General features: G+C 42.6%; 1 long non-coding RNA gene across 1 annotated transcript; it reads right to left on the reverse strand.

Moving 5' to 3' along the window:
* Nucleotides 1–1,592: 1,592 nt before the first annotated feature.
* LOC115458997 lies at nucleotides 1,593–26,316 on the reverse strand. Its single transcript, XR_003940184.1, has 3 exons — nucleotides 26,296–26,316; nucleotides 10,083–10,205; nucleotides 1,593–1,773 (listed from the first exon to the last, which is right to left on the reverse strand). It is a non-coding gene; the product is annotated as an uncharacterized LOC115458997 (long non-coding RNA).

Genomic DNA, 26,316 nt, shown 5'->3' on the forward strand with positions numbered 1-26,316 from the left:
AATTAATTCTGCAGAGAAGGATTGAGCAGATGGAGAATTACAATCTTAGGTTAAATCTCCGCTTCTTGAACTTTCCTAAAATCCCAGGAATTTGCTCCCCTAAATGTATTTCAAAGATATTTGACTGAAGTTTTGAAAATTCCTCCCGACGCTGTTTCTCCTAAATCGGATATATTATGTTCCCTCTAAGTTTTTGCCAGGGAGAACCAGGGGGCACAAGTCAAAGAAGCGGGTAAGAAGGATTTGTTGAATGTCTCCGAGTTGCTGGAAACTTTACTATCGGATACTGCTCAGACTGCAACTTTACTGGTGTCATTTGTATTTGAACAAGACTTAAATGCAGTGATGAGTCTCTTTTCAAAATGCACAAGTTATCTTTTGTGGGGAAAACTTTTTGGATGTATCCTGATGTCACCAGACAAACCCAAGCGAGAAAGAATTTTCTGGCAATGAGATCTGAAACTGTGGCACTTGGAGTGTCTTTTCTACTTGTTTACACCTGTAAATGTATAGTTAATATTTGGGAGTGAGATGTGTTTTTCTCCGCGCGAACAGCTAAAAGCTTTTATTGATTTGAAGAAAATATTTACTGTTAACGTCTAGCTTAGTTTTGGGATAAATATATAGTTGGGGGTCCTTTTTGCGTGCTAAGCCTTTTTCTTCATTTCTATTATTGTTAATTAGCTACTCCGGAGATTTGGACTAATCTCCTCCTAATTTGTGGTCTAGGGAAGGAAAAGATTCAAGGGGTCCTTTTACTAAGGTGCTGAAAAATGGCCTGCGGTAGTGTAGGCGCATGTTTTGGCCATGCGCAGAATCTTTTTTCAGCACACCTGTAAAAAAAAAAAAAAGCCTTTTTTGGGGGCGAACATGAAAATTGGCATGCGTCCTTTTTGGGTCTAAGACCTTACTGCCAGCCATTGATTAGCGGTAAGTCTCACGCGTTAACCGGGCAGTAATGTTCAAAGCACATTGAAATGCTGATTACCGCCCGTTTGACTAATAATACATCTTTTGATTAGCTTTTGAAGGCAATATCTTCTTCAGATCAGAATCAAGAAGGTGGCATTGCCCTCACAAGCTAATCAAAAAATGTATTATTAGTCCTAATAAGGCATCATCTTATATTCTTTTCTTTTTTGTCTTATTTCTATTTATGACCTTTAAAAGTGGACTAACAGCTACCATACCTCTTTATCCGAGGTAGAATTAACAATTGTGCGGTGGATGCGTGGATGCAGTCAAATAATTTTATAAAAACCCTTTTCCCTGTGCCTGGTGTGCATCAAGGTGGGTTACTTAAAGTTTATAGGACTGATAACTGGGGTCAAGGCTGGGACTACCAAAAGCTAGGAGGCTGGCCAACACTTTAATCCACTTAGCATAATTAAATCAGATAATAAAGCATTCCACACATGAATATCAATTCCAATCCAAACCAAGACTGTTTATTCAAACTACAAGTCAACTAAGACAGTGTTTAAATGCAACTATTTACATAACTTTGTACCTGATAGGCAGGTTAGATAATCACAGATACTGTCTCTTATATTCTCCTTCCCTAATTCTCTAGTCTTAGTTACATACCTTAGCATAAAGCTGTTTCTCCCCAGAGGGAAATCTGGTGTTGGAGGCTGTATCTTGGCCGCTCCTCTGGGATTCTCCTTGTTCCTTCTTTCATTCCTGGCTGGGTCAAGTAGCACCTCTTCTATCCTTCCTCTTTCTGCTCCACAGCAAGCATCGACATAGAAAGGTTTCCCGTACCTGTGTTCCCTGGAAAAAGACCAGCAGCTTTCTTTGCTCAGAGACTGCGCTATAGATTTTGAAAAAGTGATCATTTCAGCCAGGGCCTTATATGAGGTATTATCGGAGTCATTCTCCTTAATATTATGGAGTTTATGTCCACCTCTGCTGTTTAGCAGGTGTAAAAGAGGATGTGAAGCTCCCCCCCCCCCCCCCCCCAATATACATGTATTGTCTTTTGTGAAATGGGGAATACATTTGTAGATTTTAGTCTTACCTATACCAAGCCCCCTTGAAATCTCTACATAATGTGAATCTCCATGTGGAAACAATGGCTTTCTGAATGTTTTTTGTTTGGTTTTTTTTTTTCACAAAAATGCAATTCTGTTTACAAGTGAAAATTACAAAAACAATTACTATGCAACACTGCCAGTCCAATATACAAAACTTGAATAACCACATGCCCTTTACCAGGGCAACAAGCACTAAAAATGAATTTGCCCTTTTCTCATTTAGGGGTCTGAAAGGAACTGGCTACACAGAACAGTGTTAGGTTCAGAGAGTCAGTGCTATCTCTGGAAAGCATTAGATTAGCTAAACCTGCCCTGCCCGTGGGACCCTCATCTCTGGCATCTCTCATCATGCTGGCACTAAGGCCTGTCATCACTGCTGTGCACGGTTTCCAAAGCAGGGAGCAGTTAACACCTGCCCGCATACCAAATCAAGCGACATCTGGTCATATCCACTCTGTGCAAGTCACTTAGGGGTCCTTCTCTCAAGGTGCACTAAAATTTAGCGCATGGTAACGATTGTGCATTAAATGCTAAGAAGTCCGCAGTTATGTAATGGGCTGCGTGGCATTTTGCGCAAGCTAAGCGTTAGTGTGCACTAAACCCATTAGCGCACCATAGTAAAAGGACCCCGTAACATTTATTTCTCAACAACATTCTTAATCAAAATGCATATTTTTGTTTGGTTGAAGATCACAGGTATAACACGTTTCAAGAAGGTCCTTGCTTTCCTTTACATACAGGTCAAATTATGTTGTGGCTCGTATGTCGTGTTTATACTGCAATAAAGTACAATAACACAACTAAAAATTGAGTATATACAGTATTGTATTAATTAATTTAAAACATAAGAGCCCAAGACCAATACAGACCCTAGGTTTTATAATATCCTTTTAGGTCTCCCCAATAGTGCAAAACTAATTCTTTGAACAATCCCTAAAAATCTTTTACTATCTGAATTAGATTGTAAGCTCTTTGAGCAGGGACTGTCTTTCTTCCATGTTTGTGCAGCGCTGCGTATGCCTTGTAGCGCTATAGAAATGCTAAATAGTAGTAGTAGTAGTAAGTCACTTAACCCTCCATTGCCCCAGGTACAAATAAGTACCTGTATACAATATGTAAGCCGCATTGAGCCTGCCATGAGTGGGAAAGCGCGGGGTACAAATGTAACAAAAATAAACAAAAATAAAAATGTAACAGGTGGGGGGAAGGTATGGGCCTGGGTCCGCCTGTCTGCGAATCAGCAGCGTACAGCATGGCCACGGAGGAGGATGACAAACAAGAACTTTGAAGACCTTGGTGGCTGGCGGGGGTTGGGGTCCCCCGCCAGCTGAAGAATTATTTTTAAAAGCAGGCGGAAGCGGACCTCGGCTGGCGGGGGTTGGGGTCCCCCGCCAGCAAAGGTAAACAACGTCAGCGGGGGAGGGTTGGCGGCGGGAGAGGAGGTGGAGAGAGTCGTTGGTGGCAGGGGGGGGCTCTGGCAATGGCGGGGGGGGGAGTCGTTGGTGGCAGGGGGGGCTCTGGCAATGGCGGGGGGGGGGGTCGGTGGTGCCAGGGGGGGCTAAATGTGCCCCCTCCCTCTGGCCCTGGCCCCCCCTACTGCCAGAGTCCAGATACGCCCCTGGTGTAAAGTAAAGGTTCTTTCTGTCATGAGGGATTAAACCATGGGTCAATGTGACACTGAACTCAGTTGTGTCCACTTCGCTGATGTTTTATTTTATATTGTGTTCCGATGCACTCAGTGTTTCTCCCAGAACAAAAGCAGTTCCACGATATCAGTCTGTGCACTGGAGGAATTCCAAGATTGATAGTCCTATCTGGCACTTCAAGACACATTAGCCGACATTAATCTAATGATTTACTCCACTGGTTTCTTGGCATGCAGGAAGGAAGGCTTCTACCTGTGGAAGAAATTTGCCAGAGGGGTTTTGTGCCTCGCTCTTTAGCACCACATACAATTACCCAAACAGGCACAGCGTAATTCAAGAACGCAAAACACTGTGTACTAAGGCTTTCTTTCAGGCACATGACCTGAACAAGAGACTTTAGAAACATCCAAGTCTGAATCCTCATTGCAATTTTCCTGAGCTGCTCCAAAACTATTTTAATGAAGGAAAAAAAATATTATATATATAATATTTTTTTGTTGGCATGACACGTATTGCTATCAACTTTGGACTTAATTAATTTTGTCATATCGATGTGCCCTGCTGAGTATTGATAATGGGGCTCTTTGCCAGATCTGCTGCACTCGGTGTAATGCTTTATAATAATCATAATCTGTGCTAATTTTCTTCCAGGTCACCAAGCTAGAACCTCTATTGAAAAGTAGAAGGTGGAAAGAAACACCCTCCCCCCTCCACCACCACTTTTTTTTTTTGTGTTTAACAAAAGCTGGCCACTGCAAAAAATAATTGAATCGGAGTGCGGGAGCTCTCTTAAGTTCCCTCCAGTAAGAGGTAGCACTTACAGTCCTCTAGGGCAGCGAGTTCACAAACTGTGTCGCAGCACAGCAAACTTGTACAAAACTTGTACAAAATATACAGGGGTGCCGCTGTATATTTTCTTCACCTCCCTCCCACAGAACTGCCAAGTCCCCGCATTCAGTGGGAGACTCCCGCTTTGCTGGATCATCTCTCCCACACTCCTGCCAAAACGGGACATTCTCCCTGAGACACACTGCCACCAGGCACCACTGCCGCTGCTTCTCCCAATGAGAAGCAGCGGCGGCAAAACAGAAAGCAAGCATGGAGCCGCAGCCTTCAAGCATGCGCTGTCGGCTCTGCCGATCCTCAACCCCCACTGATGTCAACTTCCTTTTCTGGGGCAGAGCCGACAGCATGTGCCTGAAGGCTGTGGCCCTGCATTTTCTATTTGTTCTTTTTCCAGGGCTGCTGCTGCTCCTCAGGAGAAGCAGCAGTGGCCAGAAAACAGAAGATACAGGGTGGAAAGGGAAGAGGGGTGTTGAGAGAGAGAGGCAGGAGATGTTGAATGGAGAGAGGGGAGGAAAAATGAGTGGGGATGCTGGACAGAAGGGGGAATGGGAGAGAGAGAGAGAGGAGTAGAAATATGGGGATGGAAAGCGGGCAGAAGGATGGAAAAGGGCTAGAGAGAGAGAGAAGGTGGGCAGAAGCTGGATGGAAGGGTAGGACTCAATACCATCAGCGGCGGCAGCAGCAGTGACAACAGGGGGGGGGGGTAGATTTGAGAGGAAATGTATAACCTAGGGGTGCCATGACCTGAGAAAGTTTGGGAACCACTGTTCTAGGATCTTCTTCCTTATTCTCCTTTCCTGTTTACAGCCTTGTGGCCAGTCAGATTATGCTTGGACTTTTTAATACATCATACAGAATGAAAATATACTGCACCTTGTGTTGCTAAGGACTGGACTGTCACATGGTTAAAAATGGACTCTCATCTTTATATCATGACACATGGTTTCTTGAATATTGAATTTCAATGCTGCCATAACACCCCGAGAACAAACAGCTGCTATTCTGCTATCACAGCAATCAGATTCATACAGTTTTTCCATTCACAAAAATCATGGCTCCATCCACAGTGGTAATATTACCTGTTGCTGACCCAACGTCTAAAATTTGTATTTTGCCATTAATCCAGAAAATAGAAAATCAGGGCTTTTACGGCCTGTAAAAGGACTCTTTAGTTACATAAAATGCTCAAAGCCTATTTTTTTCTGGTCATTTAAATAATCAACTGCTACACCACAAGTATTGACTATAGTGCTGAAAATGATGAGGGGGCCCTTTTTACCAACCTGAGGTTTATCGCAGATTAAATACATTACCATGGGGCGTGCTCAGATGTCCTGCGGTAGTTTTGGAATCTGTGCACCCTACCCATGCACAAAGTAAAAATTTTTTTTTTAGCTCTAGGGACATGTTTGGAGGCGGAGAGTGGGCGTGGCTATGCTAATCTGTTAGCGACTGAGCATTGCCGTCCGCTGATTAGCGCAGGATTAGCAAACGAGTCCTTACCACCTACAAAATTTGTGGCAGTAATGGCTCGTACGCTAATGGGAAAATTAGCGGATGGCCATTATAGGAAAATTGGAAAAAGCTACCTTTTACCAGCGGGCACTAAAAGTGGCCCTCGGTGTGAGGTAAATACCTGTGTTGGGGCTACCACAGGCCACGTTTTAGCGCTGCTTGGTAAAAAGGGCCTCTAGGCTTCTTCTGAATATACTGTGTATAATTTGCATTATTTGGCCTACAGGGCTCTTTCAGGAAGTTCCAACGACTCCACCCTAGGGAAAACGCTAATCAGTTGCCACCAGTAGAGTTCCTGGGTTTGATTTCCGAGCATGTTTTTATTTTCCTTGATTTAAGAATCTGGACACTATATGTAATATCCAATACAACTGCATTATTGAGGAATCCTATGACTGCCATTATAGCAGCAGCCCAGTAAGGCAGCAGTTGAAAACATTATATGGGCTTGCAGGACAGGTCTGAGGGCAGAAGTGTAGCCAGGTTGAAGGCGCTGGGGGAGCAGGGAGCAGACTTGCTGGCGCATGTTTTAAATGGAACGGATCACGTAAAAAATAGGAACCATCAGAAGTTCGTTGGGGGAGCCGGCTGCTCCCCTGGCACCCCTAGCTAGGCCACTGTCCGAGGGTCCTTCACAATCATCATGAATTTTATATTTACTCTGCTAGTGCTTGGTTTATACAGGACTTGTTTATTTTACAATTTCCTTGGGCCAACCATGACTGAGGATGCCACAGAGGGTTAGAATGGTTGAATAACTCAAGGGTACTATAAATGAAGATTTATGGCACCAAAGCCCCAGTAAGAGCCATCCACAACCGAGCTAAAAGCCCAAAGGAGGAGGAAGAGGAGGAGGAGAATGCTACTGGGCGAAAAAATCTCTATAGGGGTTATTCTAACAAATGAAGACACTAAGGGAAGAAGTTATCAACATGGGCTACTGTTAAAATAGGATATTTTACCATAAGTCATTTTATACAGTGAGTCTCTGCTAAAATCGCATGACTTGTGATAAAATAACCCATCTAAATGGTATCCCATGTTAATAACTTCCCCCTAAATCTTATTCAAAAGAAACTTTCGGCCTGGTGGCTCAGTAGTACTATGCAGAGGGACTTGTTGATTCCCGGATCAGGTCTTCTGACCTCTTGGTCAGTTGGGGCTGGAATGTTGTAAAAGCCAGTGTTCACAGCCCTGAGGGTGGGGAGGGAGGGAATTAGTCATTGTGCAATGACGACATCTACTGGTCAGATATAGAGATCACGACTGCGGTGTTCTGGAAAAAGTCACCTGGACAAGCTAAGGGAGATAAAAGAAGGGGAAGAATTCCCAGACAGTTGCAAATTAAGATTAAGTGCCAGATCCCAGTCCAAAAGAGATGGACAAAGCTACCAAGTCAAAACTAAGTGCCATGAAGGGAACCCCCTCCCCCAAATCTGTACTGAATTAATGCCCACTGTATTTCTGTCAGAACTCAGGTGATTATGACAAATATATTATATATTCAGATTTTTCAGGACAGTCTCTCCGAAAGATAATTGCCCTTGATCTGCATTTGATACTCTCTGCTTTGGTTGGGAACCTCTTGTTGGGGTCACTATTGCAGTGGCATACACAACTTGCCTGAAATAGCTATATACCAGCAACCAGCATCAACGCTACTCAACTATTTGACATGGCAAAAGAAGATTACAACAGCAGCATAAAACATAAAACCACAGAAAGGCAGTATATCAAGTCCCATTCCCTTTCCCCATTCCCTACAACTAAGGGGGCAATTTTGAAAAGCATTTCTGGGTTCAAACTATTTTATATAAATATAGGCTTTTAGAAAATTTCCCTCCTATAAGCCAATAAACTCATACTGAGCAGAAGTGTTCCTGAAATTAGCATTAATATGTCTACTTTAGAAAACATTGTATGCCAAAGAGCAGGTATAAGTATGTGATCATAAAGTTTCTCAGCGGAACAATGTGCATGCATTTGTTTAGAAACTTTGATGGTACCGGCACAGGGAAAAGTGTGTATACTGGGAGTCATTTTATAAGCCAATTATGCACATAAAATGGCCTACCCTACGGTTTGTACAAGCCACATTGAGCCTACAACTAGTGGGAAAATGTGGGGTATAATTGTATTAAATAAATAAATATGTGCATAAAAGTACACATTACATATGCATAGCACATATTTATGTGGATTCAGAAAAGGGAGGGATGAGTTGGGTGGCCAGTACAACCACTCTCCTGTAAATCAGCACATTCGTGTCAGGGAGGAAAAATTGAGGAACCTGAATAAGAAGGTGGTTCAGGCATCACTGCCCCTCAGCACAGATCACTAATAAAAAGGGTTGAGGAGGCAGCACAGACTGCTAGAAGTGTTCGTTGGGTGGACAGTCCCATATCAGAAGTGACTCAAGGCTCAGCCAATCCCATCAGATTCTATTAGACCAGGCATCACTCTGGGGACCCCGAAACCCACATGGTGTAGGAAGAAAAATTGTGGCAAAAGTTCTGCAACTCTGGAGCCCTTTCTGAAGAGAAAGACCGTGTTTGTCAGCTGAGTGATCTTGCTGGCATTGTTGTTCAGGGGAGAGGGCGGCAAAGAGGTAAAGGAGGACCTCTGGTGTTGCCAGCATACTCAAAATCAGAACCGTGATTCAATGCCATGAACTACCATTTTTAAGTACTTAGGTACCCCCCACCCACACACACAATTATTATCTCTCCTCCAAAATCACTGAGGGGTCCTTTTAATAAGGTGCCCTGAAATTGGCCTGTGGTAGTGTAGATGTGTGTTTTGGGTGCGCGCAGAATTATTTTTCAGCACATCTACAAAACAGGCTTTTTTTTTTTTGCCGAAAACGGTCGTGTGGCAAAATCAAAATTGCTGCGCATCCATTTTGTGTCTGAAACCTTACCGCCAACCATTGACCTAGCGGTAAAAAATCCGGGCGGTAATGACTTACACGCACCAAATGCCACTTGGCGCATGTCCATTACGCGCACCCGAAAATAAAAAATATTTTTCAGACGCATGTATCGGACGCATGCCAAAAATGAAATTACCGCAAGAGCCGAGTGGGTTGGGTGATAACTCCATTTTGGCGCACGTTGGACTTACGCGGCTTAGTAAAGAACCCCTTAGCCCTCTGCCTATTCTGAAATCCTGTAATCATAGGCCCTAAATATGACCAGCAGGTGTCAGCATTGTGCATGACTAGCAGCCCCCCCCCCCCTCCCCCCCCCCCCCCCCCCCCCCCCCCCCCCCCCCCCCCCCCCCCCCCCCCAAAGGCAGGGATTCTCAACTCAGTCCTTGGGACACATCTAAACAGCCAGGTTTTCTGGATACCCACAATGAATATGAATGAGATATATTTGCCTACAAGGGAGGCAGAGCATGCAAATTTATCTCATACATATTCATTATGGATACCTTGAAAACCAGACTGGCTTGGTGAGTCCCGAGGATGGGTTGAGAACCCCTGCCCTACAGACTGAATGCTACCCTCTGTGAAATCCCCAGTAGCTTGCCAGATGCCCTTGACCTGGATTGGCCGCTGTCGGGGACAGGATGCTGGGCTCGATGGACCTTTGGTCTTTTCCCAGTATGGCATTACTTATGTACTTATGCACTGAACAGCAGAGTCCAGGCTCAGGAAATGTACCCATGCAGGGTACTTTTTGTTTTTAATTTTAAATGTTGAAATTCAATAAGGAAACTTTGTCTATTTATTAAAAAAAACAAAAAGAAAGAAAAAAACCCACGGGAAAATATGAACAGAAAAATATTGTTAGCCTGCATAAGAAAATGGAAGGCACTTACGTTAACTCTATAAATCCTAATAAATAATAAAACAAAACACTGACAGTTCTCACAAGAGTATTCTAACCTAATCTAATCCTAATTAGTAAAGCTCACCAATATGGACTAGCTAAGTATAACTTTACATTATAAATGTGTACCAAAAAAACAAATCATAAATTCAATCAGTTTCCACAGATTAACATTTTTAGAAACTTTCCTGGCTTGTATTTACCTTTCCCAGCTCCAGGGAGAATGATTCTCACACTCCACTATCAGCTTCCACTTATCTGTACCTGCTCAGGGATCTCTTTTCATAACACTTTTCCTCCAGTCAGCAGAGAAGCTATCACAGGTCCTGCAAACAGAAGGTGACAGATCTTCACCAGGCACTTAACACTCATTCAGCTTTCTTTCTCCTGTCAGAATGCAATGCAGTTTTTAATGGGGCACATGGTTACAGCTGGTAAAACTGGACCGGCTGACACTTCATTAAAATCACAGAGCAGAAGGAGGGACCTAACTACTTGGCTTCAATTTGCACATCTTTCCTGCTTCATTACAGAACAAAAGAACAGGAGATTCAAGCAAAGAGATGAAATAGCATATTTATTTTCATCTTAAAAGCAGTCTGTTTTTCTAGCAAAAAAGGTGCCAGTACTCAAATGCCAGGCCAACCTTCAGAGGGACCCACCCCGCAATAGCCAGGCCCCCTGAAACCAGTCACAGAATGTATAACAAGGCAGAATTGGTGTGTAGAGCCTGAGCTCTTTCATTAAAACTTGAGGACCATGGTTCAATTTTACCAGACAATAGAAAAGGTGCCGGTGCTCAGTACCCCAAGTACACCCTCAAAAAAAAGCCCTGCTTAAAACATTCAAAGGGAAAGGAGAAAGGAGATGGGATTTGATGTGCCACCTTCTTTGGTTACAATCAAAGCAGTTGATCATATTATGTATTATATACAGGTACTTATTTTGTACCTGGGGCAATGGAGGGTTCTTTTACTAAGGTGCGCTAACGTTTTAGCATGCACTAAAAATAGGCATGCGCTAAACGCTAGAGACGCCTATGTATTTCCTATGGGCATCGCTAACATTTAGCACGTGCCTATGTTTAGCGTATGCTAAAAACGCTCGTGCACCTTAGTAAAAGACCCCTAAGCGACTTGCCCAGAGTCACAAGGAGCCGCAGTGGGAACTGAACCCACCTCCCTTGGTTCTCAGGTCACTGCACTATGCTTAAAGGTCCTTTTACTAAAGTACTGTAAAGCTTCACTCTTACCATCCAGTGCAGGGGTAATTCAGATTTTGAGCCCTCCTGGGACAGGAAAATACCCAGTGTACCCAAATATAATCCACCTTGAGCTACTACTGAAAAAGGTGCGAGCAAAATCCAAATAAATAAATTGAAGTGCTCAGAGGTGCCTACTTTCCTTCACAGAATACCAGCATATATGCAGTTAGGCATGAGCACTTACACCATCCACAGAGCTCACACCCTAAATGCCAGAGATACGTGCCCAACATATAGGAGTCTATAAGTTATGTGCATGAGTGAGCCCCAATCATGCTACGCCTATGTATACGCACTATGTAAGATATGTAAGAACGCATCACTTTCAAAATCTGCACGACTGTTGCACATGCTCAGTCTCAAAACAGCATGCACGGCCTGAGTGCCCAGCAGCTGCTAGGCAGGCAATGCAAGGAGGGCCAGTGCTGAAGTTTTCTCCTGTCCTGTCAGGACGCAATCACCTGGGTCCGATCAGGAGCAGGAGAAACACAGAGAGAGACCACTGCTCCGGGTCCTCCCTGGAGGCCCGGGGAGTTTTGCCCCCCCCCCCCCCCCCACACACACACACACACTGTGGCTATGATCTACATTAAGAGAATATCTGCTTTTACATCTACCTAGTTGCAAAAATAGAATTTATTAAGACTGTTTATACCGCTGGTTTTGGATATCAAAGTTTTAAATGGTAGAATTTCATTCCTAAAGAAATCAGAAGTATAAGTTTTTATCTTCCATTTCAAAAAGCTTTCAAAAATATCTGTTTAAAATGTTTCTCTATGTAATTATTAACTATCCATTATTTGTATGCTGTTATTCATTGTTTCATTGTGAGCCACAGCCACATTGAACCACAATTTTATTTTTTAGATAATGTGGGATATAAGAATGAATAAATAAATAATCCTGTATTATGTCACAGTGGTGTGTATATTTTTATAGAATCTACTGTATTTGATTTTTGAGTTATTTTTATTATTTGTATTGAATGTGTTTAATCTTTCGCCATTTGAAATCTGTTCTCTACTTAGGACCCTGTTTACTAAGCCGCGCTAAAAATTAGCGCACGCTAACACTAGAGACACTAAAAACGCTAGTGCACCTTAGAGTTGTGTAATATAAGTGGGTTATAAATGTATTAAGTAATTGGGTAAAAATTCTGAGCTACTGCAAACAAGGATTCCTAGCATCATATCTCAGCATGGCTCAAATTGACCTGGAAAGAAGAGAGAACTGTCTACTTAAAAATACAATACACAAAAAAGGGATTCATTTTGTTGGATCTAGAAAGAAATAAAGAGATGTAACCCAGTGTTTGTCAGATTGCTTGCAAAACCTGGTAGAATTTCCACCCTATAAAGATTAACCCACGTTCTATTAACCAATCCCTTTCTTACTCTTAAGGGGCATGTTCACTAAAATTATACATTTTCTAGCTAAATAAGTAGAACTTAACTTCCAGATGCTTCTCTGATCTCTACAACACTAACACTTTCTTTGTTTTCCTCTGTAGTCCCCCCTTGTTTCTGTACATAGGATAATGTCATTATCTTACCCATTTAAACGACTGTTGTAAAAGAGAAGACTTCAGTCCTGTGAGCAGATTAAATACAGGAAACTTTCTCCTTGTATTAAAATTTCCATCATTCTATGACATTGACCCCTATAAACAGCACCCGATTCTGTCATTGACGAAGGTAGTTCCTTATTTATGACGGTCTGACCTACCAACCTAGGGAATTATTGGTCTTTTAATGATCTATTATTGGCTTTTTCAACACAATGACCCACAAGATCATCCACGGCGAATCCCCTGGCTACATGAATGAATTGATCGATCTCCCTGCTAGAAACAGATCTAATTCTTCACGAACTTATCTTAACCTACGCCTTCCCAATTGTAGAGAAATTAAGTACAAGACCTACTACGTATCCAGTTTCTCCTTTTTGGGCAGCCAGCTTTGGAACGCTATACCCAGACCAATCCGATTAATAAACGACTTCTTGCCCTTTAGAAAAATGCTGAAAGCTCATCTCTTTAAGCAAGCCTAGCCAAATGCCCCAACCTAATCTCGCCAACTTCCACCCCCAATTCTGTTCTGACTTAAATACCAACCTCTCATCCTTCTCTTTCCATCTCTCCTTAATTTATCCCTCCTTAATTTTATCCCACCTTACTCTTTCTCCCGAATTACACTATCCTATCCTGTCTACCCTCTTTTATCCTAGTATATTATCTAGCGCAACTTATCATACACTACTAAGCCCAACTTTACATTGTTTTACTACTGTTTTATTAAAATTCTATTAACTTTGTATTTCAAATTACTATGTAAGCCGCATTGAGCCTGCATTATGTGGGAAAGCGTGGGGTACAAATGTAATAATAATAATAATAATATAAAACATTTGTCCTTTATCCAGTTTTGCAGTGTTAGATCTGTTCCACTGACTTAGGAGATGAAGCTGAAGAGGGTGAATGTAAGTTTTTGTTAAAGGAGTAGCTTGATACCTGATGCCTGACATAAGCGAATCATTATTAGCCAAGCCTTCTTCTTTAAAGCAGATTATATTACCTTATCTTGCTTTCTTCAGGGGAGAAAAACACTATTATTTCTGTTTTATATTTGAAAGTAGAACTTTTTCAACCATGATCTACTTTCCTACATTGTGCCTTAAAGAGATCTGCTAGCAGACACCTATTATGTCGATCAGGATGGACATGAAAATCCCCTTTGTACAGAGAATCTATAGGTACTGCCATAACTTTGTAAAAAAAAAAAAACTCTTGGCACAGTCCCTAGACTAAAAGGAAGATAAGTGTACTGAAATTGCCAGTTTTGTATTACAAGGTGAAGGAATCTCCCCGTTAGCTAGTCTGATAGGAGCACATAGATTAGCCTCCAATGTCTATACAACAAAGCAGCCCATCAGTCTGAGCTGCTTGGACTGTAAATATAAATGTCTCTGTATATGGGAAAAAAAAAAAGCCCCACACTGAGAAGCTTGTTTAGGAAAATTCAAGACCAGTACTACTTTAAATTCTTCTGTCCTTCTGGCTGTGATGAAATAATTGTTCAGTCTTGTTCCTGCAGCGCCACTAAAATTATGATCCCTATCACTGACAAATGGTGTACTATGCTCAAGACTGCCAAAGCTTTCTCTTACTTCTTCACAGCATAACATATTTCATCTGTCAAACTTTAAACAGAAACCCAAATTTGTCAAATGTTGATGATCACTGATTTTGCAAACAGCACAAACATTCTACCAGAAGAATTAAAAGCTGCTAAGACTCTTTGAATCTCATGCTCTAAATAACAAAGTGAGGAGGATACTCCATCATATTTAATTGATCAGGAAGATGGTACATAAGAACATAATCAATGCCATACTGGGACAGACCAAAGGTCCAACAAGCCCAACATCCTGATTCCAACAGTGGCCAATCCAGGTCACAAGTACCTCAGAAGATCCCAAAACAGTACAATACATTTGATGCTGCTTATCCTAGAAATAAGCTGTGAATTTTCCCCATGTCCATCTTAATAATGACTTACGGACTTTTCTTTTGGGAAGCTATCCAAACCTTTTTTAAACCCCGCTAAGCTAATTGCTTTTACCACATTCTCTGGCAATGAATTCCAGAGTTTAAATTACAGATTGAGTGAAGAAATATTTTCTTTGATTTGTTTTAAATTTACTACTTTGTACCTTAGTACATTTCTTGATTAGCTTTCGAAGGTTGCCCTTCTTCGTCAGATCGGAAATAAGCAAATGTGCTAGCTGACAGTGTATATAAGTGAAAACCTTCAAGCATTACTATGACAGTCTGACAGGGTGGGAGGATGGGGGTGGGTCGGAGGTATGTATGGGGACATCAAAGCATATCATTGATATTCTAACAGGATGGGTGTGGATAGGTGAGGGGTGGGGTGATCAACAGAGACATACAGCTTTATGGTTTATAATGGGCTAGGAACCCCAGGTCCTTGTTAAGTCCTTTATGTTGGGTGTTAAAATATTCAATCATTCTGACTTCAAAGGTCTTACGTTCTTGTATGGTTTTAAAGTTACCTTTCAGTATTTTCACTGTGAAATCACTGGTACAGGGGGACAGCACTTCACAGAACCAGGACACTGTACCAGTGATTTCACAGTGTTGATCTGTTGAGATTTGGGCGTCCCCAACCGTATTATCAAAACGAAAGATGGATGCCCATCTTTCGTTTCGATAATACGGGTTCCCCGCCCCTTCGCCGGAATGTCCTTAGAGATGGACGCCCTTAGAGATGGTCGTCCCCGTTTGATTATGTGCCTCCACGTGTTTTTGCCTGCAATGCAATTTTTTTCAAAGTCTCTCTTTGTCTTCCTTATCAGCGCTTTTCATTTGACTTGCTATTCCTTATGCTGTTTCTTATTATTTTCAGTCAATCCTTCTTCCATTTTCTGAAGGATTTTCTTTTAACTCTAATGCTTCCTTCACCTCACTTTTATACCATGACAGCTGTCGTTTTGACTTCCTTCCTCCTTTTTTAATGCATGGAATATAACTGGCCCGGGATTCCAGGATGGTATTTTTAAACAGCATCCACGCCAGATGTAAATTTTTGATCTTCGCAGCTGCTCCTCAAAGTTTTTTTTCCCCACCATTCTTCTCATTTTATCATAGTCTCCTTTTTGAAAATTAAATGCTAACATATTGGATTTCCTGTGTGTACTTACTCCAGAGCTGATATCAAATCTGATCATATTATGATCACTGTTACCAATTGGTCCCAGCACCATTACCTCCTGCAACCGATCATGCGCTCCACTAAGGACAAGGTCTAGAATTTTTCCTCCTCTTGTTGGCTCCTGTACCAACTGCTCCATAAAGCAGTATGTAGAAAATCCTAAATCTAGTTCCCCCCTCAAAAAAGAATCCCAAGAGAATTTACAAGAATATCCAAGCACCATGCCCTGGAAAGATCTGAAACATTGCCTCCGCATTTCCAGACCAACTAAAAGAAGAAAACTGATCATCACTCAACACCTCTCAGATGAGCCAAAGTAGTAGTATAACCAGACAGAAAGATATTGATACGCAAGACTTGGTATAAACAACCACACAACATCCACTGGAAAAAAAAGACACTATCTGAAAGCAGAGGAGGAGCACATTCTCTATCTGGCCAATATACAAAAGGAGTTATGAACTGGTCACCTGGTGGCTACAGCATAGCTATCTGAAAAGTTATTTAAAATATTATCCATAAAATTGAGCAGGGTCAAGGGAGCAGCAGAGGTGGTACCCAGATAGTGATAATATTCAGCCGTTCTCTGAATAAGTAATCCAGACAGGCCTTCATCTAGCCAAATAGTGTTCTGACAGTCGCCACTCAGCACCATAAGCTTAGCCTTGTTGAGGCATTGACTGGAGCGGAGAGAGGACGCAAGTCCATTTGGGGGAGCGGTCACTCCCCTGGCGACCCACCTAGTTATGCCTCTGCTCAGCAACTATATACATCACTAAATTATCCAGAGAGCAGCACTGAATACATGGGACAGAACAGCTCTCCTAGAGCTCAAAACCAGTGTCAAGTTCTGAGCATCACATTCCATCCCATATGCAGCCATCTCAGCCTCCTCAAGCTTGTTCCATAGCTCAAAAAGGAATGCAACTCTCAGTGATCAGTCCTTCTGGATACCTATTATCAGGGGCGGCCCAAAGCAATCTGTCGCCTGAGGCAAGAATGAGATGGCACCCTAGCCCTCAGCATTGTGGCCCCCTCCTCCAGTCCAACATCTTTCTGCACTCTCTCTGCCAACTCCCCCCCCCCCAGCTGCAGTCTGGCATCTCCTCCATCCTTCCTCAACCCCCCCCCCCCCCCATGAGCTTACCTTCTTTTTGTTGTTGTTTTCAAAAGGCGGTGGCAGCAGTGATCTCTACACGCTACCCTGCTGCCAGTACCGGTTTCTCCTCTGTACGGCTGTGACCCGTCTCCAAGGAAACAGGAAGTTATGTCAGAGAGGCCGGCTGCAGTACAGAGTAGAAGCCGGTGCCAGTGGCAGGGCAGCATATATGGATTGCTGCCACCCGCTACCTACTTTAGAAAAACAAAAATAGATAGGCTGCCTCAGGGAGGGAAGATGCTGCTCATAAAAAGTGCCACCCGAGGACCCCACCTCAGTTGTCCTAATTGTAGGGCCGCCACTGTCTATTACATGTAAGAAACCATGCTTTTTCTGTCAACAAGCAGGATAGAGTCAGGCATACAAGTAGGCAGCACCCAGCTCAGGTTTGCTCAATATTGTCCAGAAACCTCCCAATCATTAAAAATGCAAGTATTGTGAATGTTACAAAGCCAGATTGACTATCATAGCTCAACCAAATGTGCTGTTTCTAGTTGCGGGTTGGTCCACACAATGTGTCATGTGGAAGTGTAGAGCAAGGATCATGTTGCTGCTTTACACATGGGATAATTGTATAATTGTTCACCTATATTTGACGCTTTTCTTTGGTGCTGCCCATGCTGCATTTAGGCATCCACAATTATGCCAGGTTTACGGCTGTTGTAACTGCAGGGCATGCCAATACTGGTTTATGCTAGTTTTCTTGAATGGGATCTGGGTGCTCACTGTGCAGCACTGTTCCACCCACTAAGAGGCACCAACTTCTGAAACTGCCACCTCAGAGGATGCCTTAACCTCAGACCTGTGCGAGTGTGCCGACATCTGCGTTTTAAGTCTAGAAGCCTTCAAAGGAGAATCGTGTCAATTTGGCAGCAAATGCACAGGAAGGTAGAGGCAACATTTGCAGAGAAGGATCAACTAAAAAGTGCAGATATTAGACATTTACAGTTGTTCGTACATTGGTGACATTAGGGTATTCAACTCTTTTAGCAATAAACAGTTTATTTTGTGGTAACATTGCCCAGTGTTTGACTGCTACTACACAATACTGATTTTGGCACCGAAATTAAGAAATGAAATATTTGTGTTTAATTACTTTAGTTCTGTGATTTAATAAGCACTATAGCAGCACATACTGTACCAATAACACACAATTAAAAGACACAGTCCAGAAAAAAAAATCATAAATGCCCCTTCTCATCATAGAATTTTCCAGAAGGTACAGAAAAGTTTATGCAGTCCTACTACTACTAAATCACTTATATAGGGTTACTTGGCATATGCAGCACTTTACAACTATACAGAAGAGACAGTCCCTATTTGGTAGAGATTACAGTCAAATCTAATCATGCAGAACAATCTCACTGGGCTGCTGCAAAGGAAAACATTACATGACAGAACAATCCGCTTTTGAGGACTATAAAATCCACGTGCCAATTTATCTGCCCTCTGTTCCTAAAATTTAGGCAATGACATCAGGTACAAATTGTACTGACCTGGTAAAAATTACTGCACATGCCTTGCCTGCAGTGCTCCTATAGCTTCACTTTCATTGACATTGATAGTTGTTCTGATCATGTGAAGGCGTAACCTCTGGTTTCGTACCAATATTTAATCAAGAAAGGAAACATGTTCTGTGAGAACCTGTACCATACAGCCCTTTATACAAAAGGCTTCCTCTAAGCACTGTGACAGTTATCTGAGCAACAGAAAACTGCAAAAGTAAAATAACTGAGGTATCACGCTTAGTACTTCATATTAAACTATATTGAAAAAAGGTCTATAATCTAGTAGGGTACTTCACAGATCTTTTCCTATGGACAAAGAATTGGAGAAGTCATTTTGACTAGAGGCCAATGTTATTTTAGGTGTAGTAGATGTATACTAACAGGGGCACAATCGAACGGGCACCGTTTCCCTGAGGGTATCCTCACAGGACTTCCTCACAAAGGGGCGGGGAAACACGTATTATCGAAACAAGATGGATGTCCATCTTTCGTTTCGATAATACGGTCGGGGTCGCCCAAATCTCAACATTTAGGTCGACCTTAGAGATGGTCGTCCTTAGAGATGGTCATCCCCGGTTTTCAGCAATAATGGAAACCGAGGACGCCCATCTCAGAAATGACCAAATCCAAGCCCTTTGGTCATGGCAGGAGCCAGCATTCGTAGTGCACTGGTCCTCCTCACATGCCAGGACACCAACCGGGCACCCTAGGAGGCACTGCAATGGACTTCAGAAATTGCTCCCAGGTGCATAGCTCCCTTACCTTCGGTGCTGAGCCCCCCAAAACCCACTCCCCACAACTGTACAACACTACCATAGCCCTAAGGAGTGATGGGGAGCACCTACATGTGGGTACAGTGGGTTTGTGGTGGGTTTTGAAGGGCTCACATTTACCACAACAAGTGTAACAGGTAGGGGAGGATGTGCCTGGGTCTGCCTGCCTGAAGTGCACTGCACCCACTAAAACTGCTCCAGGGACCTGCATACTGCTGTCAGGGAGCTGGGTATGACATTTGAGGCTGGCAAAAAATATTTTAAAAGTTTTTTTTTAAGGGGGAGGGTGTTAGTGACCACTGGGGGAGTAAGGGGAGGTCAACCCCGATTCCCTCCGGTGGCCATCTGGTCAGTTTGGGCACCTTTTTTAGGCTTGGTCGCAAGAAAAAATGGACCATGTAAAGTCGGTCAAGTGCTCATCAGGGATGTTCCGGCCACTGAGGCTTGTTTCATGAAGCTCATGCCGTGGAGTATAACCCTGGCACATCAAATCACCTGAAGTCTCTATATTTTTATGAAGTCTCTTTTATTGAATAAATCACAGATCATTTACTCACAGACAGATGTTCAGGATACAGAGACTTCTTAATCTGGAGGCTGTGGGGGGTGGAGATCTGAAGAGAGGTAGTTGTATTGCAGGTGGGGAGGGTAGTTGAACAGGTAGAAATAGGCCAAAGCTGGGTGACTGGAATGTGCGATATCTCATTTGGAAGGAGATATTCTCAGGGTAAAAAACCAGGTTCTTTACAGGGAGTTCTCAGCAGGACACAGCTGTCTGGAGCAAGATGGTGTTAGCTCCATGTCCCTGGCTAGAATGGTGAAAGAAGCCCTCGTGGCTGAAAGGACAAAGAAATGGTGGGGCTTCACACAGGGAGGAGCAGATAGAGACCAATGGGGACAGAGCCTGCCATTGGATAGCAAGGGGTGGTCCTAGAGATAGGAGGGAAAGGTCATACCTGGCTGACCTCTTAGGACAGATATAGTAAGATTGAACAGGAAATGATAGCAGAAAGACAAAAGAGCCAGGCTTGGCAGAGAGAGAAAGGAGGTCTGGGCAGCCTCACAACCAGTGGTAACAGTTCTTACATAGCCAAACAAGTGTAGTTGCACTGCCTGTGAACTACATTACCCACAATGCATTGCTCACGTATTTTTCCAGTGAGAAACTGCAGCAATGATAGTCCTTGGAACTGAGAATAACAGTAAAGGCATTACACACATTTTAGGATCACGTTATAAACTAGTGCGAGGCTGTCAGAGGACAGAACAAGGGACGCCCTTCTTTTTCCATTATCGGCCAAGGACGCCCATCTGTTAAGCACGCCCCAGTCCCGCCTTCGCTATGCTTCCGTCATGCCCCGTGAACTTTGGTCATCCCCGCGACAGAAAGCAGTTGAGGATGCCCAAAATCGGCTTTCGATTATGCCGATTTGGGCGACCCTGGGAGAAGGACGCCTATCTTCCGATTTGTGTTGAAAGATGGGAACCCTTCTCTTTTGAAAATAAGCCTGTTAGTAAACCACAAATGGAGTAATTTTATAAGAGAATGAATTTAAAAAAAAAGCTAAAACTGCACTTATTTTACAAAGGCTATATATGCATGTATGTGTCTTGATAAATGAGGCTTAAATTAATCCCCAACAACCCACAAATGCTCTCACACAAAGTTACACCTGCTCTGAGCATGTGCAGCTTTGTGTGTGTACTCAATTGGGGTACATGTGTATTTTATAAAGGCCACACACCTAGGTGGTTAGTGACTCAGCTGTTTGGGAAGGCTAAGGTGGAGTTGGGCTAGGGAGGGGCTACTGCGAGGCTGCATTAGGGTTAGATAAAATTGTAGGGATCGATATTCAAAATGAGTTAACCATCAAGACAATGGTTCCTGGCCAGTTAAATCACCTGTTTAGGGCTAACCACTAATTTCCAGCAGCACTTAATTGGTTAGTACCACTGAAAATAACCAATTAGTGCCAAACTAAAAGTTGACTATTTTGAGGGTGTTCCGGGGCAAAGTCGGCACTTGGCTGTTGACTGCCAATATTCGGCACTTAACTGGCCAGGTTAACCACGTAAACAGGACCACATAAAAGTCAGTCCTACCTTTATGCACTAACCCATAACCAGTTAAATGCTGAATATCATATACTTAACCAGCTATGCATAAGCTGGCTCTGGAAACCCTAAATTCAGTGCCTGCGGCTGGACATGGCCCGGCATTGAATTGCCAGGTATAATACCAGCAGCAGTCAGCAAAACGCTGATCGCTGCCACCTGAAAATCAGGCACATTAGTATAGGGGGCAAAGAGCAATATCAGAAGTAAGCAGACAATAGAGACACTTTAATTAGTTTAACATAGTAGATGACGGCAGAAAAAGACCTGCACGGTCCATCCAGTCTGCCCAACAAGATAAACTCCTCAACACAACAGGGAAGGATCCCCTTCACCATCTCTCTGGTGCAGATGATAGAATATCCCTTAAAGATGAGGTGAACACTAATGCACACCAACATAATACAACATACACAGACTATTGCAATCCTTTTTTATTCAGGCTGTTGTAACAAGTTAATTAAGCATCTTCAGATATAAAAAATACAACTGCTAGACTAATTTGTCCTGCTAGAAAATTTGAGCAGGCATCTCTCTTTGATTAAGTTACATTGGTGGCCAACAGGAGCACAAATTAATTTTAAGATCTGCTCCCTAGTTCATATGATTTTCTTTGGGTCAGCTCCATCATATGTTACAATTGGTAAATAGACCCCTTAATAAAATAATAGACAGAACATTTTATTTCAGGGATCAATTCATTCTGAATTTCCCTTCAGCAAAAAAAATATAAAATAAACACCTTTTCCATTGTTTTTCCTTATCAGGCTGCAACATTTTGGAATGTTTTGCCATTTTATATTAGATCTGAATCAAATTATATGAATTTTCATTGAAATATTTGATAATGAGAGAATTGTAATATTCCCAGAACTGGCTGGCATATTTTATTGTAAATCCACAATGAACCAAAATTTGGTAACTACAGTATAGAAGCATTTGCATTGTATATTAAACAGAGTAGTATGTTCAGTATTCTAGAAATATATTTCCTGTTGGTCATGTGAACAGTAACGCTCTGTAGCAGAAATCCTGTGGTTATTGGTAATACATAAAATGTTTTACCTAGAAGGGTTGTTTTGGTGTTTTTGTGTTGTTTTTTTTTTTTTGGGGGGGGGGGTAGTTTGCCAAATGGTCACCAGACCTCAGATCTGCTGGACTTTAGTTTACCGTTGACCTACCAAACATGTTTGGAAAATGTGAGATCCTTGCTGGTCGAGTGGCAGGATGGAACAGAGTGTGCTAAGTGTTTGGGTTGTGGGGAGTAAGTGCAGAGGACAGGGAAAATGTTTTGAGGCTATTAGTGTTTATTGTAGTCTATTTATTAGATATTATGTTCATTGTATATTTTTTTATGTTGTACATTGCTTTGGGCATAACATTGAGGAATGATTTATGAATTTGATATAATAAATAAATGGATATAAAAAAGTGAACACAAGTCCCAAAATTCTATAAAAAGTGCTAAAAATTATATGTGCATATTTGGGCATGCATAATTTCAATAACGAGCCAATTAGCACTAATAATTGAGATCTTAACAAGCAATTATTGGTGCTAATCAGATTTAATTAAATTTACATGTGTACATTTTACGTGCAGGTCCAAAAAGGGGGCACGGGTGGATCAAGGGCATTCCTTTAATTTCCGCCCATTATTATAGAATAAAGAGGATCCGTGCCTAACACAGGTGCAGGGATTTACACTAAGGTTTCGTTGGTGTAAATGGTCGCATGTGAATGTAGTCAAGGTTCTCTGTACTAAGCATTATTCTATAAACAGCGCCTACCTAAGTGACATTTACAGAATAGCGCTATTTTTCGGAGCATCATTTATAGAATTCAGTCCAAGATGTATCTCTCTTTAAGCAAGAAAGCATTATGGAGCTGTTTACAATAACAAATATTTTAGGAGAGAAAATAAAAAAAAAATACAATAAATAGATCACAAGGGAAGAAGCAGGTGGAGCAAAGATTTCACCAGAAAATACAATATTCAAACACCACAAAAGAAAAGCAGCAAAGGACAGACACCATCAGCCAAAGAAACTGAGCTATGCCAACAACATAACACCAATCTGCGTGATTTATATCTATCTTTAAAGATGCCCCAGGTCTTAATATGGACCCCATCAATTAACTATACCAAACGTCCCATACGCTACAGTAAAAAAAAATAAGGGCCTAGTTACTCTTAGACTACTTCGGGATTGGTGGAAATATACTTAGCTGGATCAAGGGTTTTCTAACCACCAGAACATACCAAGTGAAATCAAACTTAAACATATCTCCTCCTTGGAAAGCAGACTGTGGAGTACCTCAAGGATCACCACTATCACCAACACTTTTCAACATAATGATGATCCCACTAGCCAAGTCCTTATCAAAGCAAAGCCTCAACCCGTTCATCTACACAGACGATGTCACAATATACACTCCCTTCAGACATGATCTAACAGAAATCAACAATAAAATCGAACTCGGTTTGAACACCATGGATTAATGCGCAAATTCTTTTCAAACTGAACACTGAAAAAACACACTGCCTCATCCTCTCATCTCAACACAACACGTACAAACCCACAACCTTAATCACCCCAGACCACACCCTCCCTATCTCAGACAGTCTGAAAATACTTGGTGTTACAATCAACCGCAACCTCACATTCGAGAGCCAAGTGAACTCCACAACAAAGAAAATGTTACACTCAATGTGGAAATGTAAACGCATAAAAGCGTTCTTCACGAGGGAAATATTTCGCAAACTTGTACAATGGTACTAAGCTATACAGACTATTGCAATGGAATCTATGTGGGATGCAAGGAACAACTGACAATCTCCAGACCGCTCAAAACACAGCAGCCAGATTGATATTGGTAAATCGCAATTCGAAAGTGCCAAACCCCTCCGGGCAAAACTGCACTGGCTTCCAATCAAAGAACGAATCACCTTCAAAATCTGCACCCTGGTACATAAAATTATCTATGGCCAAGTCCCAGGATACATGACAAACCTCATTGACCTACCAATCAGAAACATATCTAAGTTCATCTCGAACATACCTAAACCTCCACTACCCAAACTGCAAAGGACTCAAATACAAAGCAACCTACGCATCCAGCTTCTCCTATATAAGCACACAATTATGGAACGCACTGCCAAAAGCTGTGAAACAACCTATGACTACCTAAACTTCAGGAAATCACTGAAAACCTACCTATTCAAAAAGGCATACCCCACCGACCCAACATAAATACCTACACTCTGCAACACAGTAAAACCAAAGCTCATAATGGCCACTATAACATTGTACCTGATACACATTTCCCTTTATTCGACCACAATATCACCTTGTATTTGTTTCTTTACCAGACTTGACGAATGCCGTTATTCAACCACATTATCACCTTGTGTTTCTCTACCGGACTAGGCGAATGCCTTTACGGTACTATGTAAGCCACATTGAGCCTGCAAATAGGTGGGAAAATGTGGGATACAAATGTAACAAATAAATAAATAAAATCACTTGTCAGGGCTATCCACTGACATTCAGTGGCACTTAACCAGACAGCATCCCTGAACCTCACCACACCCCACTCCTGTGCTATCTGGTTAGTGCTCGGGTGGACCATTGGCAGATCATGGGAGGAGCCAGGTTTTAACAGGTTAGCAGCCAGTTAAGCAAGCATCTAAAATTAGAAAAAAAAGGCTGTCCTAACTTTAGCCACAGAGGCAACCAGGCACTGGTCTGAATATTGGCTAGTGCCTGGTTGACCTCTGGGAAGCGTAAGAAAAATTCTAGCTGTCCCCCTTTTTCCAATCCTCCTTCTCCACCCCACCCACCCACCACCCCTAGAACTACATAAATACCTTTTCTGATCCTCCCTTCCACCTCCCCAAAACAACCTAAAGAAACCCCACCACCACCATCTTCCAATCCTCCCTCTCAGCCCAGAACTGCATATATCCCCCCTCCCATTCAGATCCCCTTCCCCCGAAAAAAAACAGGACAGGCTTGAACCCTCCTCCTCCCTCTACCCTACATACACACTCACCACTTCCTATCCACCCACATAGGCCTCCCAGGCCTACCTTGAAACTACTGGTGGTCTCTGGTGGGTGGGGGGCGGTCGGGGGTGGGGGGCGGTAATACATGGAGGAACGATGCCCACTCATCCCTGCCAGTTCAGTTACCTCTTCAAAATGGCTGCCGTGACCTCTGGCAGCATCCTTCATGGTACTTTGGTAGTAGCGAGGAGCCTCTAGAGGTCAGGCAGAAGCGCCTGACAGGAACAAGTGGGCACCGCTCCTGCCCGTATGCCATCCGAGACCACCAGGGAGCTTCAAGATAGGCTTTGATATTCCTTCTGGGTGGGAGGGAAGAGGAAGGGAGGTTTATACCGTGGGGGAGGGGGCAGAAGGGAGGTTTGGAAGGTAGAGGGGTTTATGCTTTTCCGGGGGGGGGGGCAGAGGGGGATCAAAATCATGGCATGGGTCAGAACCTGGTCAGAAACTCTAATTGGGGTCGTGGGACCTGCATAATCTCCGGGGCTTCCATAGGAAGAATTAGCCCCAAACATTCAGTGCCAGTACTTCAACACTGAACATCTAGGGCAAATTCTACCTGCAGTAGTCAGTGTTTTAAAAAAATGCCGACCATGGACTAAATATTGACTGGCAAGTTCTTAACTTGCATTTAAAGTTCCCCAGTTCAGCTCACCATGTAGTTCAAGTGGCAGAAGGTTTCAGTAACGCGGTCCCAGATAGCAAGCAATCTCCTTCCTACACAAGATCCCTGGTAACTCATGAAATATGCTCTTGGTACAGTGCAGTGTTATTTGGATTTGAATTTTAGATTACTCACCTTTTCAATCAGAGAAATGTT

Source organism: Microcaecilia unicolor, unplaced genomic scaffold, assembly GCF_901765095.1.
Source record: "Microcaecilia unicolor unplaced genomic scaffold, aMicUni1.1, whole genome shotgun sequence".
Lineage (NCBI taxonomy): Eukaryota > Metazoa > Chordata > Amphibia > Gymnophiona > Siphonopidae > Microcaecilia > Microcaecilia unicolor.